Consider the following 15529-nt stretch of genomic DNA (forward strand, 5'->3'; position numbering starts at 1 on the left):
ACCTAGGAAATTAATCCTCCTCTGCAGAGAGAGAAATAGTTTGACGTTTCCTGCTTGTTCTCATGGGGTGGAGTGTCACCTCGTCTCTCTCCTTTCTCTTTTTCCCCCAAAATCAAATCTTTTGACTGCTCTGTGTAGGTTTTGGGATATTCCACTGTCTTGATGGTACAAAACTTCTTGTGTCTTTTTTTTTCTTTTGGCAGATTGAGCAGAATGGGTTTTGCTTGCCCAATCCTCACTGACAGGAGAATTTTGGAGCTCGGTGTGGGCAGCAGGTTTAGAGAGGGTGGGCTCTTGGTGATTGTATCTTAAATACACTGGTTGTGCTACCCCTAACTGGTGATATTTGTGCTATAATTTGCAAAGATTAGATGTAACAAGTGAGTGAGAGCTGGCATAGGAAGGGAGCATGTGGCTTCAGGGACCTCTGCCTGTCAGCATGGGACAACAGCAGAGGGTGAGGCTTGCAGGGGTTAAAAACCTCAGACAAAACCTCTGTTGCTACATAATTGCTTGAGAAATGCAGACAGAGAAAGGAGTGGTGGAGAAGAGCCATAGGAAATACCTTCTGCTTTATCTTTTCCACCTCCTGGCAACTTTGCCACAAACTTGAACCAAGCTCAAATCAAACCATCTCTGTGCATCTCCAAAGAACAGCACGGAGAGTCTCAAGGCATCTCCATGGCTCTTGATTGGAAACCCCAAACTCCTGTGGCCAGTGACACGATGCCAAAACGTGGGCCTGACCTCCAAAATGAGTGATAAAACAGGAATGGATAGGAGCTAACCTTGTTCCTGAGCTAGCTTAAATGTTCAGCTTGGCTCTAGCTGCCAAACCTGCATCCTCAGCACCAACAGCTGGAGATGTTTTTGGGCTTCAGCTTGAACAAGCAGACCCAGTTGTTCTTTTTGCCATTTCAAGTCACGGAGGGAAAGGGCATAATTACTGCTTCTAGTTTATCACTATTGTTGCAGAGGCCTGAACTCTTCTGAGAACTTTTTGGAACAGCCCCATTGGGCGCGTGGAAATGGAAATCTGCTGCATTTTTTCCTCTCTTTAGTTAGCAGAAGCAGTTTTCTGCAACTGGATTATTTATATATAAACAGGTCTGCCCTGAACACTGAATGCAGGTCATGGAGTGTTCTCCCGTGGGATGCAAAGTCCCACCCGTTGACTCACTGTTTGGGCCAGAGAGGTAACCTTAGTCTGGCTCTTCGAGGCTGTATGCAATGCAGTAGAACTCAGCAAACACTCAAGATTGGGCTGTGCTCCAAAACGCTCCTAATCCGAGGAGGGACTTGCAGCAAGCAGTAATGAACTCTCGCCTGAGGGCTGCGGGTAAAAGCCAGAGCTGCGTGGTGAGAAGCTGAAGGGTGTTGGGCCTTAGGAATCCTGCTCAGCCATGGATGGAGCCAGCTGTGAAACACCACTGCCAATCAAACTCCAGGCTGTGTGTGTTGCAAGACTTCCCCTTTCACTTCCCAGAAGCTCTGTAGCTGCTCATGCCCAGCATTAAGAGACATAGCTGTGATACCTCAACAGGGCATGATTTCCTCCCCTTTCCTGGGTAGGGAATATCTCCAGTAGTGAAGAGCCACCAAGCCAAGTGGATGGAAGAAGTCTTGCCAGGTACCCCAAGAGGCCCCAATGGCTGAGGGCTCCTCTGCAGCTGAAATGAGCAAGATAAATAACTGTGAAGAAGTAGAATGCCAGTGAAGTGTGTGTCTGTGGATGCTTGCGAGGGAAATGGGGAGCATCTCTCATGAATACTGAAGCCAAATCCACGTTTCTCACAATCAAAACCCACTGAATGCAATTCTTTCCAGGAATGACAGCACCTTGCAGGTGTTGCATGTGCCATGAATCTTGCCTGCATTTCAGGGCAAATCTGCTGCTGAGATCAATTCCCTTTACTCAGATACACAGCAGTGTAGCAATTTATCCCAGGGAAACCAAAGCCAGGCCTGGGCTGAAGGGCTGATAGCATTCAGCAGCACTGCTGTGACAGCTCTTCTCTTCATGAAGCTCCTAAGTGTTTTTGCTCTTAGTATTTTAATGGACCTCTCCAGAAAAGAGCAGTGTCAAAACAGGAGCTCAGATTACCAAAGTTATTATGCTGTTATGTACAATGAGTGATTATTTTATGTATGTATAAACTTTTTTTTTTTGCAAAGGCAGCAGTTCAATAAATAATTAATGTTTCTTAATCCTGCAGCTATTTCTCTCGCTGTAAAAAATTAATTGGTTTTCCATCATCTGTTTCCCTTTAACCTGGAGGTATCTGGCACAGCGGCTGTGCCCCTGCTTAAACACGCTCCTTGTAATCTTTGTCATGCCCATGGTACAGAATCTGGGGGATAAACAAACTAATCAGAGATATTAGAGGCACCTCCAGGAAGATTTAGTCATCGTAACACTTCACTCTTATGCAGCATCCATCTGTCTGGGAATAATTAAGCCTCTCAACCCTTGATGAGGTAAATGCTGTGCTCGTTGGTGTGCAGACTGGTAAACAGAGTCACAGAGAGGTTACAAGGTTTGCCCCAGACCACACAATAAGTCAGTGGCACTGCTGAAAAGGGAAATTTCCCCGTTTTCTGTGTTGCTACAAAGCCGCATCGCCTCTGAGATGCGCTGGAGGGGTGAATGTGAAGGGACTGTGGGTTACGTTCCACCTCCAACACCTGGCCAGTAAGCATTTAACACTGGGAGGCCCCGGATCTGCCTGGGGCTGTGGTGTCCCATCCCCAGAGGTGTCCCCAGAGGTGGGGATGCAGGGGGCATTCAGCCCACATCAGGGAGCGGCTGGGGGCTGTGAGGTCCTTCCTGACCCAAGCCATTCTGTGATCTTGCAAATACCACAGTGGTGATGGGTTGATGGTTGGACTTAAGATGTCGTAGTGGTTTTATCCCAACCTTTATGATGCTTTGATTCTAATCACCCTCACAAACCTCAGCTGCATCCTGGGTCTCTTTTGTGCTTCACATCTGCAGCCCATTGCTGCTCAATCCTCCTCCTCTTATCCCTGGTCCTGCATCACCATCAGCCCTTGGTGCTACTAGACCCACAGCCAGGAAAGAACAGCAGGAGGAAGGTTTACTGAGCAACAGGCATATTTAAGCTAAGAGTTTAGAGAAAAAGGTACTTTACAGGAGGGAAAAAGGTTTGCTTTTATTGCTTGTCAATCTCTTTCAAAGCTTTCCCAAAACTTCCCTGGTCCCTGCTCTCCTTCTGTGAAAGCTACTGGCCTGTTGATCTGCTCTGTCCTCCACCTTTCACCCCTTTAGTCTCAAAATTTGCAGGCTGACGAGGGAATTGGCAGCCTTTACATCATCTCACAGCATCTTTAACGCTCTCCAAATGTTTGCTGCGGGGTGACTTTGAGACATGAGGTTTTCTCTTAGCTTATTTCCTCTCTCTGAAGCTCCCCAGCTGCTTGCAGGCACCAAGCATCCCATTCACCAGGAGAACACACAGCATTCGTAACTTCTCCTGCACTGCTCATGACAGCAAAGCTTCTGCTTTCCTTTCCAGTGCACAGTCAGAGGCTGCAGGGCAGTATGATACAGCAAGGAGCTGCTGCCCCCACGTAGTGGGGAGCAATGTGGAACTGCAGAGAGAAATTGTAACTGCTGGTGAGCTGGAAAATGTGACTTTTAGGACAAACAGTTGAAGTCCTGGCTGTTTTCTGTGGACTGCAGAGAGCTATGCTTTTGTGTCTGGTGGTTCCTATGTTTTAGCCACTGATGTTGGCTAAAATGGCCATCACAGCTGTCACTTCACTGGTGTTGTGGAGCTAAAAAGGGGTATGTAATCTGCTGTTTCAGGCTCCTGTGTCCTGCATAAACCATTGCTCTGGCTGCCATCTCCCATGGGAGGGCTTGCTGCCCGCCTGGGTGAGGACTGCAGTTTGCTTTGCTGCCTGGGGGCACTCAGTGTCTGCTCATGCATGGTGTGCCCAAAAGGGTTAACTGATGGGAAACGAGTGCCAGTTCAGCCTAGGGGAGCTAGCAAGTACAAGCATTTTCCTAGTGTGAAGCTTTGTTTGATACATCTGATAAAGTCTTCGGTGGGATCCATCACTGCCATTGTATTTTCTGGAGCAAATTCCTTCCCTTTGATTCGTAATCTGCTAACGTCCCTACTGGCCAATCTTGTACAGACAGCCCCGTGGGCTGTAAAATCAAATGGAAAATGTGGGCTCAGATGGCACAGCCAGAGTCTGAGCTGGAAGGGTGTGACAGGGGAGGTTAGAAGGTAGAGATTCATGTTCCAAAGAACCTCTGCACGTGTCTGGATCGAGCTGTCACAGATGTCTGTGAGATCACATCCCAGAAGCTATGGGGGCTGTCCTGATGTTGTCACAATATCCTGGTGTCCCGGTTACTGTCCATATAGACAAATTATTTTATGGTTAGAAGCAAATTTAATGACAGTCTAGACCACTTTCTTGTTAAATCCAGTCCAGAAAAGAATATATATTAATTCCTCCATCGAGCCATTACCTTTGGGTTCATCTACAATACCACTTTTGAAGTGAAGCCTTGTCTGGAAAACTGGCAAAAACACCTCATGCTGTATGAACTCTTGATCTGGTGGTTAACTATTTTATCTATTACCATTTACATCTTACTGCTGGTCCTGCTTTGTTTTGTATCCTCGAGAGACCCAGATCATGATCCTGCACTGTGTGACCCACAGAGACTGCAGCGATTCCTGGTAGGGGCCGAGAGATCAGCACATCATTCCCCATGGGAAAGCAGGTCTAGGAAACCTCACTGAGACACAGACTGCATAGAATCATACCAGATATATTAATACATTAAAACATAGCAGAAATGACATATGCTGGCATAAATAACTGACTTTGCTCATTGCTCAAACTTCGCCTTTGGAATTTTCTTCTTTTGTTGCTGTTTTACAATAGCAGCAGTTACAGTCATACTACTGAGCATCCATCTAATTACATCTCAATTTAATTATCACCCTTCGTCATGGCTCCATTCTAATGAGGTCTTCAGGTTGTTACTGTCGATGATGAAGTGGCTTGAGAGGTGTTATCTGTTCAATTGAATGAGAGCCATTCAAGGCAGGGACCAGAGAGAGCCCATATGGGGGATGTGCACAGCCTCTCTGCCTTGCACACAAAACAACCCAGATTGTGAAATACCTTTTGGAAAAGCAGATTATGAAAAAAATTAAACAGCCACGGGGCACCCAGGTTGGTGGATGGGTTCCAGAAGCATTAGGTCATACATTAATTTCATTATTTTTTTCTCGCTCCCAGAATACTCCGGCACTTTTCCAGCCATTATCAAAAGTCCCTTTTTATAAGAGCAAGTGTCTTCTACAGCACAGCTCTTCAGATTCTTTTCCATCGGCTTTGTTCTCCTCTGATTTCAAAGCTTTTCTTTCTTTATGAAGTTGGAATGGCTCTAAAGAGAGGAGCTTAGATTTTCTCCCAGGTCAGCCCTAAGGTCTGTATGTTTCTACCTGAACAAACCTGAGAGCAGGGCAGAGGCCTTGCTGTCCTTGCCTGTCTTGTGCTTGGCCTCTGCCACTTAGCTCTTGTTGCATGTTGACATCCTACAGGCCAAATTAGCAAGTGGGGAAGAACCTCCTCCTTCTCATCTAAGTAATTATTCCCCTAGGAAGGCATGGACCCAATTAATGTTGCAATGAAATTTTGGAATTTGCCCATGATACATTGCCACACTGAGCAAAAGTCTGTTACAAATGCAGAGCAATGGCATTGCTTTCAGCCCAGAAAGTGTCACTATAAAGTCCTGCCTGGTGCAAGAGCCTGTGCTTTATAAAATCGAGGGAGATGGAGTGGCTTAAAACCAGCCACAGAAGTCTGTGGCAGAATTTGGGGGAAAACCACCAATAACAGAGTGGTTGATGAGCTCAGACAGCAATGCCTGCATTCAGGCAGCACAGCAGACCCAATGATCTTGTCTTGGTGTGTAGGAGCAGTTCTGACTGGCAGCCACAACTTCTGGAAGTTCAAAAAGCATCCCGTCCCGATGAGTGCCATGCAAATGGCATGGTGACCCCATTCATCTCATGCATTTACGTGCTTTCTCAGGGTCAGCCTGATCCCCTTTGCTCCAGTTCAACTACGTTCCTTCCCCATCCTACCAAGAGTGAAGAGAGAGCCTATTTCACTGCCTCACTTCAATGTTTCACGTGGCTTCTGACTTCCTCTTCCTCTCTAACCTCCCATCTCTCAGCAGAGCTGCTCTTACTGGGTCTTCCCTCAGACGTCATGTTTCTAGGCTGCTCATCAATCCTGCTGCTTACTGTGTTGCATAAAGCAGATGGATGGTTGTCCTCAATCCACAGATTGAAATTCTTTTAAATTCAAGGGGATAATTGAAGCCTGTTGGATCAATAGCAGGTGGTGATCTAATGCACTGACTGTAGATATCCATCTGGGCAGTAATGGTTAGTCATCGATACATAAATATAAAGGTAATCACCTGTGGCAGAGTCAACGTGGGCTTACAACATCCACATCCAGGTCAGCCATACATGTAATTTGGGTTCCTGCTGACACTTCCCTGTGATAGGGGCTGAACCAAAACCAGACAGATCCTTATGACTCTCCTTGGCTTGAACCAGAGACTCTCTCAGAGCAGTTACACACTCATGTCATCCATTATAGGAGACTGCCATAGTGGGATGAGCCACAAAAGCTGTGGATTCTGCCATACTTTATATAGGGCTCAGCCAACCCCTCCTCAGGGCATTAAAACGTTTTTTCCCCACTGAAGAAAAACTGTTGTTGCTTAGAATAATGGAGGGGGTCTGAATTGCCACCTCTCTGTGATGTCCACAAGGACAACCTGAGGCCTCAGGCTGAGCAGAGTGGGGTGCACCCAGGTACCAGTGAATGCAGTGGGATTTGGAAACGCTTTTGCACACAGTGAGAATCTTCCCCCAAAGTCCTTGCTATGTCGTTCCATAGTCCAGGCACCTTTCCACAAGAGCTGTGTTGCTCATTTAAAGCACTGAATCCAGGAGATTTCAAGGCACAGGGTATCTTCTGCCTCCTTAAGTAGGCGTTGAGACATGGGAAACTGAACTCAACCCAAATAGCCTGAGATATATCTTATGCCATGACGTGGATTCAAAAGAGAGAGAGAGAAAAAAAAAAAAGAACGTATTAGCACACAAAATATTAAGTCATTCACATTTTCTGCAATTAATTTATCTGTCATCAATGGGCTCATAAACTATTCGACTCTATGACAGCTTGGAAAGAGAAGATGCCAACTTTTCCTGCAGGTGTGCATCTGGTTGGGAAGACATCAGCAACTGTACGTGCAGGCAGGGAGGATGATAGGAGGGAGACAGAGGGGTTGTGAAATAAGATGGGAGTGAAAGGGTTGGCAAAAATGCTGGATAGCTGCATTTGCCCTCCTTAAGGATGGGAAGACATCAAACATCTTTCCCAAAAGCAGGCTGAGAGCCCCTTAATGCGCAGTTTTATTGATCTGGCTTCAGGCAAGGAACCTATAAAAAGAGTCCAGACCACTATAGAAATGGTTTAGCACATTTCCCATATTCAGTGTGATATTTAAAATATGTATTTAGCGCCAGATATCTGGTGCTCACTTGCCCATGTGATCATAAATCCTCCTGACTTCTCTGAGAGGTAGTTTGCTTTATGGTTCTTTCATGGCTGCTCTTCAGAGCTTCTCCCTTGGAGCTTGTAGCATGAAGCCTGTGTTTTCCAGATGTCAGTACACTGAAAGTACGTGAAGAAGTAACTTGGTGGCTTTGAGCTGCTTTGTGGGCATGCTGTTTGGTGGGTTGATGGGTGGACGAGATGATTGTAGGTCTTTTCCAACTGTAATGCTTCTATGATTCTATTTTAGCACATTTCTCCCAAAGCAAATAACATTGCCCTGGAGAATCCCAACAGGTGGGACCTGTGTGAGTGCTTGCAGCCTGCTCCACGACATGGACCTTGATGGGAGCTCCTAGGGTGTGTTTTGGAGGGAGAAACCAATGGGTGTGAAGTGATGCTTGAGAGATTGAGGTGGTTTTACATCACATTTAAATGACAAAAAAGTTTTTTTTACATCCCCAGAAACAAAAAAAAACCACGTGGAAAGGTCCTGATTTGAAAGCTCTGTCAAGAGGAAGAGGCTTTGATGCAATCCCCTGGTAGATGCTGCTTGTGCATTGTGGTTTTAATGCTTGTGTGAATCCAATTTGTGAGGGTTAGAGGGGCAGTGGGGTGATGTCTGGTTGGATCTGGGCACCACCAAACCCTCAGTTTTGTAATGGCAGAACCCAGGTGGGACGCTGGAAACCGCAGCAAAGCTCATTTGTGTTCTGTGCACTCTGCTCCAGCAGCACATCCCACTGAGAGGGAATTAAAGCAGAACGGGGGGAAAGGGGAAGAGCAAAGAACCAGCACAAGGAATGTCACTCCACAAATACGGAAACGTCTCCAACGTGCCCCTGGCGTGTTGCAGCAGACAGCTTAAGCCGAGCAAAAATTCTTTGGCAGTGACATCAATTCAGCAGTAAGTAATGCATTTTCTAGGGCTGAGATTCAATTTAACGTCTCTCCAGTGAGTGGAATGATTGAATGTTGTTTAAAAAAAAAAAAAAGGAACCAGCAAGTGAGAGTCTTTGTGTTAGGCTCTCATCTGCCTGTAATGTGAAAGCTGTTTTCCCATTTTGCCCTGCTTGGACTGTGCCACATCGGCCTCTAGAATAGAATGGCCTGGGTTGAAAAGGACCACAGTGATCATCTAGTTTCAACCCTCCTGCTATTGCAGGGTCACCAACCGCCAGACCAGGCAGCCCAGAGCCACATCCAAGCTTCCCAGAGCCACACTGCACTGAACTCTGCTCAAACTGCCACAAACTGCCACAAATTGCCTCTGCAGCAGCTGCCACCTCACCCCACAAACCCAGAAGCTGACAATAATGCTTTTAGATGCCGAGTGCCTGATCCATTCCCTCTACCAACGTGTTGGGACCCAGCAGAAACCACAGCTCACTGAACCCTGGGAGAGCACAAGAAGGGCATCAGGGATCTGTGCCTCCTGGAGCAACGTGGCCCAGAAGAACTTTTCTGCTTGGTAACTCCTGCAGCTTTCAGCAGCCAATGCTTTATAGTGTTGCTAAGCCAAAATCTCCCCCTGCTTAATAATTCTCAGCAAATCTCTCCTCTAGAAATGGGTGCATTTTTTCATGCTACAATAAAAAAGAAATTAGAAATTGTCATGATTTCACAGGGAGCTCTCCCTGCCTATGAATTTAAAACCAGCCTAGATAATGCTCTGGTGAAAAGGCAGTAAAAATAGTTTTCTGCCATCAAGGGAAAGGCTTAAAAGTTTATTTTCTTGCTGAGTGATTGGAGTTAGGCAAAACCCATCCCCAAAGGTTTCATTGCTGGTGATGCAGCTGTAGGGATTGCCAAATGCATACTCAACAGGAGACTTGTTTTCTAAAAATAGTGATTAGATCGTTAACTCTGTCTCTCTCTTGATCCAAATTAAGTCTGTGGACAGATTTGGAGCTGGTGTGAAGGGAGAGGTGCTGCTGAACTTAATGCTTTCCACCAGCTCTGCGCTCCCATCTGCTGAGCACCAGGCTGGGGGGAGAGCAGCAGTGAGCGCCGTGTTGGCAACCCCAGGTCTCTGTCCTTAAATACGGTGTGCTTTCACCAAAAGCACTGCTTCATGCAGAAAAGGGGTTTTATCTCCTGTGGCTGTTTGCAGATGAGATGTTTAATTGGAGCTGGTTGAAAATTAGATTGTAGCTGGTTGTGTTGACTCTGCAATGAAGGGAGATAAAGGGGGAGGTCAAGCCAGCAGCTCATCCCAGCACTTGCAGACATGTCTCAGGCCAGGGTGAGCTCAGCTCACTGGGTTTCACTTCTCTGTGGGTGTCTGCACGTGAATGGAGATGGTTTGTGGTGGTTTGCAGCTGGACCGAGGAGGTGCTGAGGTGGCAGGTGGATGACAGCAGGTGCTGGAGGCTTTTCCTGAGCCCCTCCAATTCCACAGCACTGCTTCCACGTGAGCTCAGCTTCTGGTAGATGTGAATGCTGGCTCTTAACCTTGCAAACAGCACTGGAAAAGGTTGTAATCTCTGTCTGGGTGAGAGCTGATGGCTTTGCAGAAAGGAGGGATGCAGAAGGGCTGGTCCGGATGCAGTACAGCATCTGTCTTTGGGCCGGGGAGGTGATGTGGTCCTTCAGGGCCAGGTTGGAGCACTCTGTGGGCCAAGGTGTGAGTTTCCATAGACGAGCTGCAACCCACACATCTTTAGTTGTCTCTCCTCCCATCAATCAAATAGAAATAGAGGGTTTGCACATCACAGCTTCACCCTGCACTGAGCTTTGCTTGGTGAGCACAGAAAGCAAGCCAGCAGAGCTGAATTCCCCTCTCTCACCTCCTTGCCTTGCTGGTGGCTCAATAAACTTAAAACCCAATAAATGGAAATGCAGGGGAAAAAAGTTACAATAACACCATCAGGATTAGATCAAAATAAAACAAGCGCCAGAGCAAAACTCTGTTTAGAAATCAATCAGCGCTGCATAATTCATCAGCCTCCCATGGACCCCATTTTCCTGCCTTGTGCTTCAACCACTTGACCAATTTGGTTTATAGAGTCATTTGGGTAAAAGGGGGAAGAGAAACGTTGCTTAAAAAGTAAGTCAAAGGCTCCAACATGTGTTCCGGGCGAGCTGAATTCAAGATGAGGGTTTTAGACTTCCCGTGGGAGCTCCCTTTCACAGCTCTCCCCTAATCCTCTGGAAATGGCCTGTTCCCCACAGCTGTCGGCTCGCCAGATAAACTATTTGTTCAATTATTCTTGGCCGAGATGGCGCAGGCTGCCTCAAAGCTGCCGGCTCCATCCCTCGGCCCACTTCAATCGCCTTCAGAGGAGCCCGAGCCCGTTTGAAGGCTGCCGTCCTCCTCGCAGGGCCGTCCCCACTGCCACCCGCGCGTCCTTTTTATCTCTCCTCGACCCCCGGAGGTGGCTGGAGGTGCTCCTGCAGGGGCTGCCAGTGAGAGGTGCTCCGGTGTCGGAGTGGCTGGGCGAGAAAATAATTACAAACGAAAGAGAGATTAGCAGAAGCTGTTGCGACAAATGCTCCCGAAATGGTTTCTGGAGCGCCGGCGGTTGCTTCTAACAGGAGAAGTCAGCTGCAGCTGCCATCCCTATGGCAATGTGGGGGAAGGCAGGACCCGCTGGGATCCCAGTTGAAAGCCTTAGGCCTGACAAACCACGGCACGGCAGGATGAGATGACGGGCTGGGGCAGCTTCACGTCATGCAAATGGACTGCTAATTAAGGCAATTTTTTTTCGCATTCGTCTTCCTGTCTCTGTCTCCATCCCCAAGGCCTGACTTCTGCAGCAGTGTTCAAACCCATCTCATAAATGGCTCACAGCTGCTGAGTGACGGCTCTCGCCTGGTGCTGGGAGTTGCTCCATCACCTCCAGAGGAGCCTGAGCCTCTCCGAGATGAGTGTGAGCTTTCCCTGTAGTTTGTCGTGGCTTTGGGTGAGGCTCGTTGTGCCCAAACTCCCCCTATTTAAACAAGAGATCAGAACAACACGTCACCAAGTTGTGTGGGTTGTCATACAGTGCATGCAGGAATGGTCTTTGATGGTCCTTGCATGAAACCATATGTAATTGATTCTTCACGGAGTGAACTTTGGGCGTTCCACTGCCCACAAGGCTAAGGGCATTTTGTGTGTACCCCCAAGCACAGCCTGGCCTGCAGGTGGGTATTTTTGGAGGAGTAATGGTGTGAAGTGGGCACTGGTTGTGCTGCAGGAGTGCGTGTGGTGGCCGAGTGGTGATGGAGGAGCTGCCATGTCCTCATGTGGAACCCAAAGAAGAGGAAAACTCTGTGCCTGCTTCTTTGCAGACAGAAGGTGAGTGATGAATGAGAGCTGTGTCGATTCCCAGCTTTGATCAGCATGCCAATTATACATATATATATTTATGTATATATATATATGGATGGATTTTGTATTTTTTTCCATCAAAGTTCAGGACTAACTGCAGTGTCTCTTACTGCTGGGAAATGGAAGAAGTGTTCTCTGGGGAGAAGAACACAGCCAGTGTGTCAGTTATGTACTGTACAGACTGAATGTCTGTTCATTGCCAGCATCCCAGGGTGGTTGACCTGAGGATTAAATACACAGCAGTGGGGCTGCGTAGGTGTATAGGAAAGTCACTGAGACTGCTGGCAATTGGAAAGCTCAATGTGGGAAATGTGCTGGCAAGGGCTATGGTGGCTTGCAGAGAAATGACACAAAATAAAGCAGAGAGCACCAAGCTGGAAGAGTTGCCCTGGTTGAGCATCCCTTGGTTGCTCTCACTGATCATTTGGGCAAACCATCAACATTGCACCAAGGCGTTGCCAAGACCTCGTGCCATGGGATTAGGACTTGTCTGTGCTTCCCTTTTCTTCCATATTTGCAAAGGCAGAAGGGACATGCAGCTGCATCCCTCACCCTTCAATCCAGCACTGCAAATCACCAGGGCCAACCACTGCCCCCAGTATATTCCACCCCATAGCCCCATAGGTTGCTCTTGAAGCCCCACATCATAACATCAGCTCATCCCCAACCTCCTGGCTCCCTTCCCCATCCCAAACGACGAGGGCTGAGGCATCCCACCCAGCACTTTGATGCGCCCGCAGGGACAGCTGTGCTGTGCCACAATCCCTTTGGCCCTTTGGGCTAAGCCAGCATTTTAAAATAGTCCCCCCCCAGCCCAATGGTGACAACTGCACAATTATTTTAGATGCTGTTTACGGACCCGCGGCGTAACCGGAGCCCACGGGTGGCACAGAGGAATGGGAGGCAGTGGGTGAAGGGGGCTGGAGGTGAGAGGAGCAGTGAGTGGTTTCCAGCTTAATGAGCAGCTCCTTGGCTCTCACAGGGCAGCTGAGGATGGTGGAAAACCCATTCATATGTGCAGAAGTCCCAGGTTTTCTCCTCTTCGGTGGTTGAGCTGTCCCATGGCTTTCAAAATATACCTATTATTAATTGTTAATTATTTTTAACTTTTCAGATCTGGAACAAAATTATACCGTTCCATCCACCCTGAAGTCATCTTTGGTAAGCCAGAATCTGCCAGCAGGTGCTATTTCCCATCAGAAAAACAGGAATACGATCTGAGATTCACCATGAAGCAACAGCAGACCCCAAAAAGGGACTCAGCCTCCATCCTCACTGCTGCCTGGAGCGCACGGCTGGGCAACAAACCGCAGCTGTGGCACGGCTGCAGGTGGGTGTGATGCTTCAATCCTCCTCACTGCGGGATGCTTTCAGCCTTCCCCATCAGTTTCAGGGCTGAGCGTGTGGCCACATCACCTCCTTGCTGGGATAGATGGGGATGGAGGCTGCGCGATCCCTCTCGTGCTTCAGTTTCCCCATCGCCAAAAGAGAGGCGAGGGATGCCCGGCCCTATAAAAACCTCCCTGCGGAGGAGAGAGGGCTGCGATAAAGGGACAGGAGGGCTCGGGGCCGGCTGTGCGGTGGGAAAGCAGCACCTCGAGCATCTCTCGGAGCCGCTCCGTGCAGCCCCAGCACCACCTGGCGGCTCCGCATCGCCCCGGGCGGCGCCTGCGAGAGGAGCGGTTCGGGATGGCATTCCTCCCTCTGCCACCGAGATGCGCCCTTGCTCCACGCAAAACCCTCCGGGAGGATTTATTTATTTTATTCTTTCGTTGTTTCATGACTTGTTTTATCTTCTCTTACCTTATTTTGTTTCGTTTTTTTTCCCACTGCTCCCATTTCCCGCAGGCTTTCCCCCAACTCTGTGCTCCCTTCTCTCAGCCTCCATCCCTTCTCTGCATTTCCCTCGCTGTTTTCTCGCTATCCACCTTTGCTTTCCCTTAAACTCCTCTTGTTTGACTGCACTGTTTTGTTTTTAATGATTTTTTTCTGTCCCTTATTAACAGCTTTTGCCTTCCCAATCACTACACAGTGCTGGTGTCCTGCCTGATGGATGCAGTTGGAATTGCAGCACAGCTGAGCTCTCTCTGTTTTTATTCATCTGATTTCACCTGTTTTTACCCACCCAGCAGCTCAGGTCTGTTCATGGGGGCTATCCCAGAAACCTTTATTTTTCTGCTTCATTTTGGCCAACTTGTGCCCCAAAGTGATCCCTTCTCTGTGTGCTTTTGGTCTGGCTGCATGGTGCAGCAGATGTCTTCTATGGAATGGATTCTCTTTCTCATCTTGCCTTGAGGCAGGAGCTTTGAGCATGAGCTGAAGGATTTCTTATTTCTTACCTTTATCTGTCAGCTTCCTTTCATGGCTGTGCCATGCAGCTCATCAGCCTGCTGTCCTGGCCCTTGAAATCACAGCTCACCTTCAGGCTGCCGTCCTTAACTTGCAGAAAGGAGGAACTCATTTCCTGGCTGTGACGCTCCATCATTTCCCCCATTTCCCTCAGCAATTAATTCTGAGCTCTATCCAAGCAATTCTACACATCCTAGAATAGGAATTGGTGCCAGGGCTGATTTCACGTCAAGGTAACAGGGTTTGGGCACACTGCCATTTGGGATGGAGCCTGGTTTGTGTCTGCAGCCCACGGTGACCCCGAGCCCACCCTGGTGGCAGCCCCATGCTCACAGCTTTGGAAAGCAGAATGCTGATGCATGCTGGGCAAGGTGCAGCCCATGTGTTGTTTCAAGGATGGTGGAGGAAACAACCTCCAGCAGAAGCATAGCTATAAATCAGAGATTATTTTTGTGTGCGTGTGTTTTGTTGGGAAATGTTTGTTTTGGATCATGTGAGCATTGCTGAGGTTAAACATGCACACATTCAGCCTAACTGCCAGCTCCGGGATGGCGTTTGCTGCAGTAAATACACACAGAGAGGTTTCCTATTTCCCCGCCCCATGGGCTCCATGGTTTCGTTCTGCAAATATTTCACAGTGCAAATTTCCTGCTAGACAAGAAACAGCAGCAATAGGCAACAGAGCCTGGGCTGAGGGCAAACTTCAATTTCAATGCTTTGCCTGAGCAGCTCAGCTCTGTGACAGCAGGAGCCACAGCAGGATCACAAACCCAGCCCAGCAGCTTGGATTTCCATCACTGATGAAAGAGCAACCCCACGTTCTGGTGCTTTGTTGATATTCGTAGACATCCCATGGCTTTCGTTCCATAAACTTCCTCAGGAGAGCCAGCCCCTCCGCACAGAAAAAGAATTATTCCTATTTCCAGGCCCTCCATCACTTACTGCTTACCTTTAGGTGTAGGGGTGAACCTAGAGACTAGATGGTTGGACTTGGTGACCCTTTCCAACCTTAAGGATTCTGTGGTTCTGTTTAGGGACACAATCAGTGAACGTGCTGGGGAGGGGCTGGGGTTGGGCTTTGTGATCTCAGAAGTCTTTTCCAACCTTAATGACTTTATGATTCTGTGACATTAATGAACCAATTTAGTGGTGGAGCTGCAGAGGTGGAGGAGAGGAATGCCTCAGTGCTGCAACCCAAGCCCTGTGCTGCAGAACGAGATGCTGCTGCAG

This window comes from Lagopus muta, chromosome 22, assembly GCF_023343835.1.
Source record: "Lagopus muta isolate bLagMut1 chromosome 22, bLagMut1 primary, whole genome shotgun sequence".
NCBI classification, from domain to species: domain Eukaryota; kingdom Metazoa; phylum Chordata; class Aves; order Galliformes; family Phasianidae; genus Lagopus; species Lagopus muta.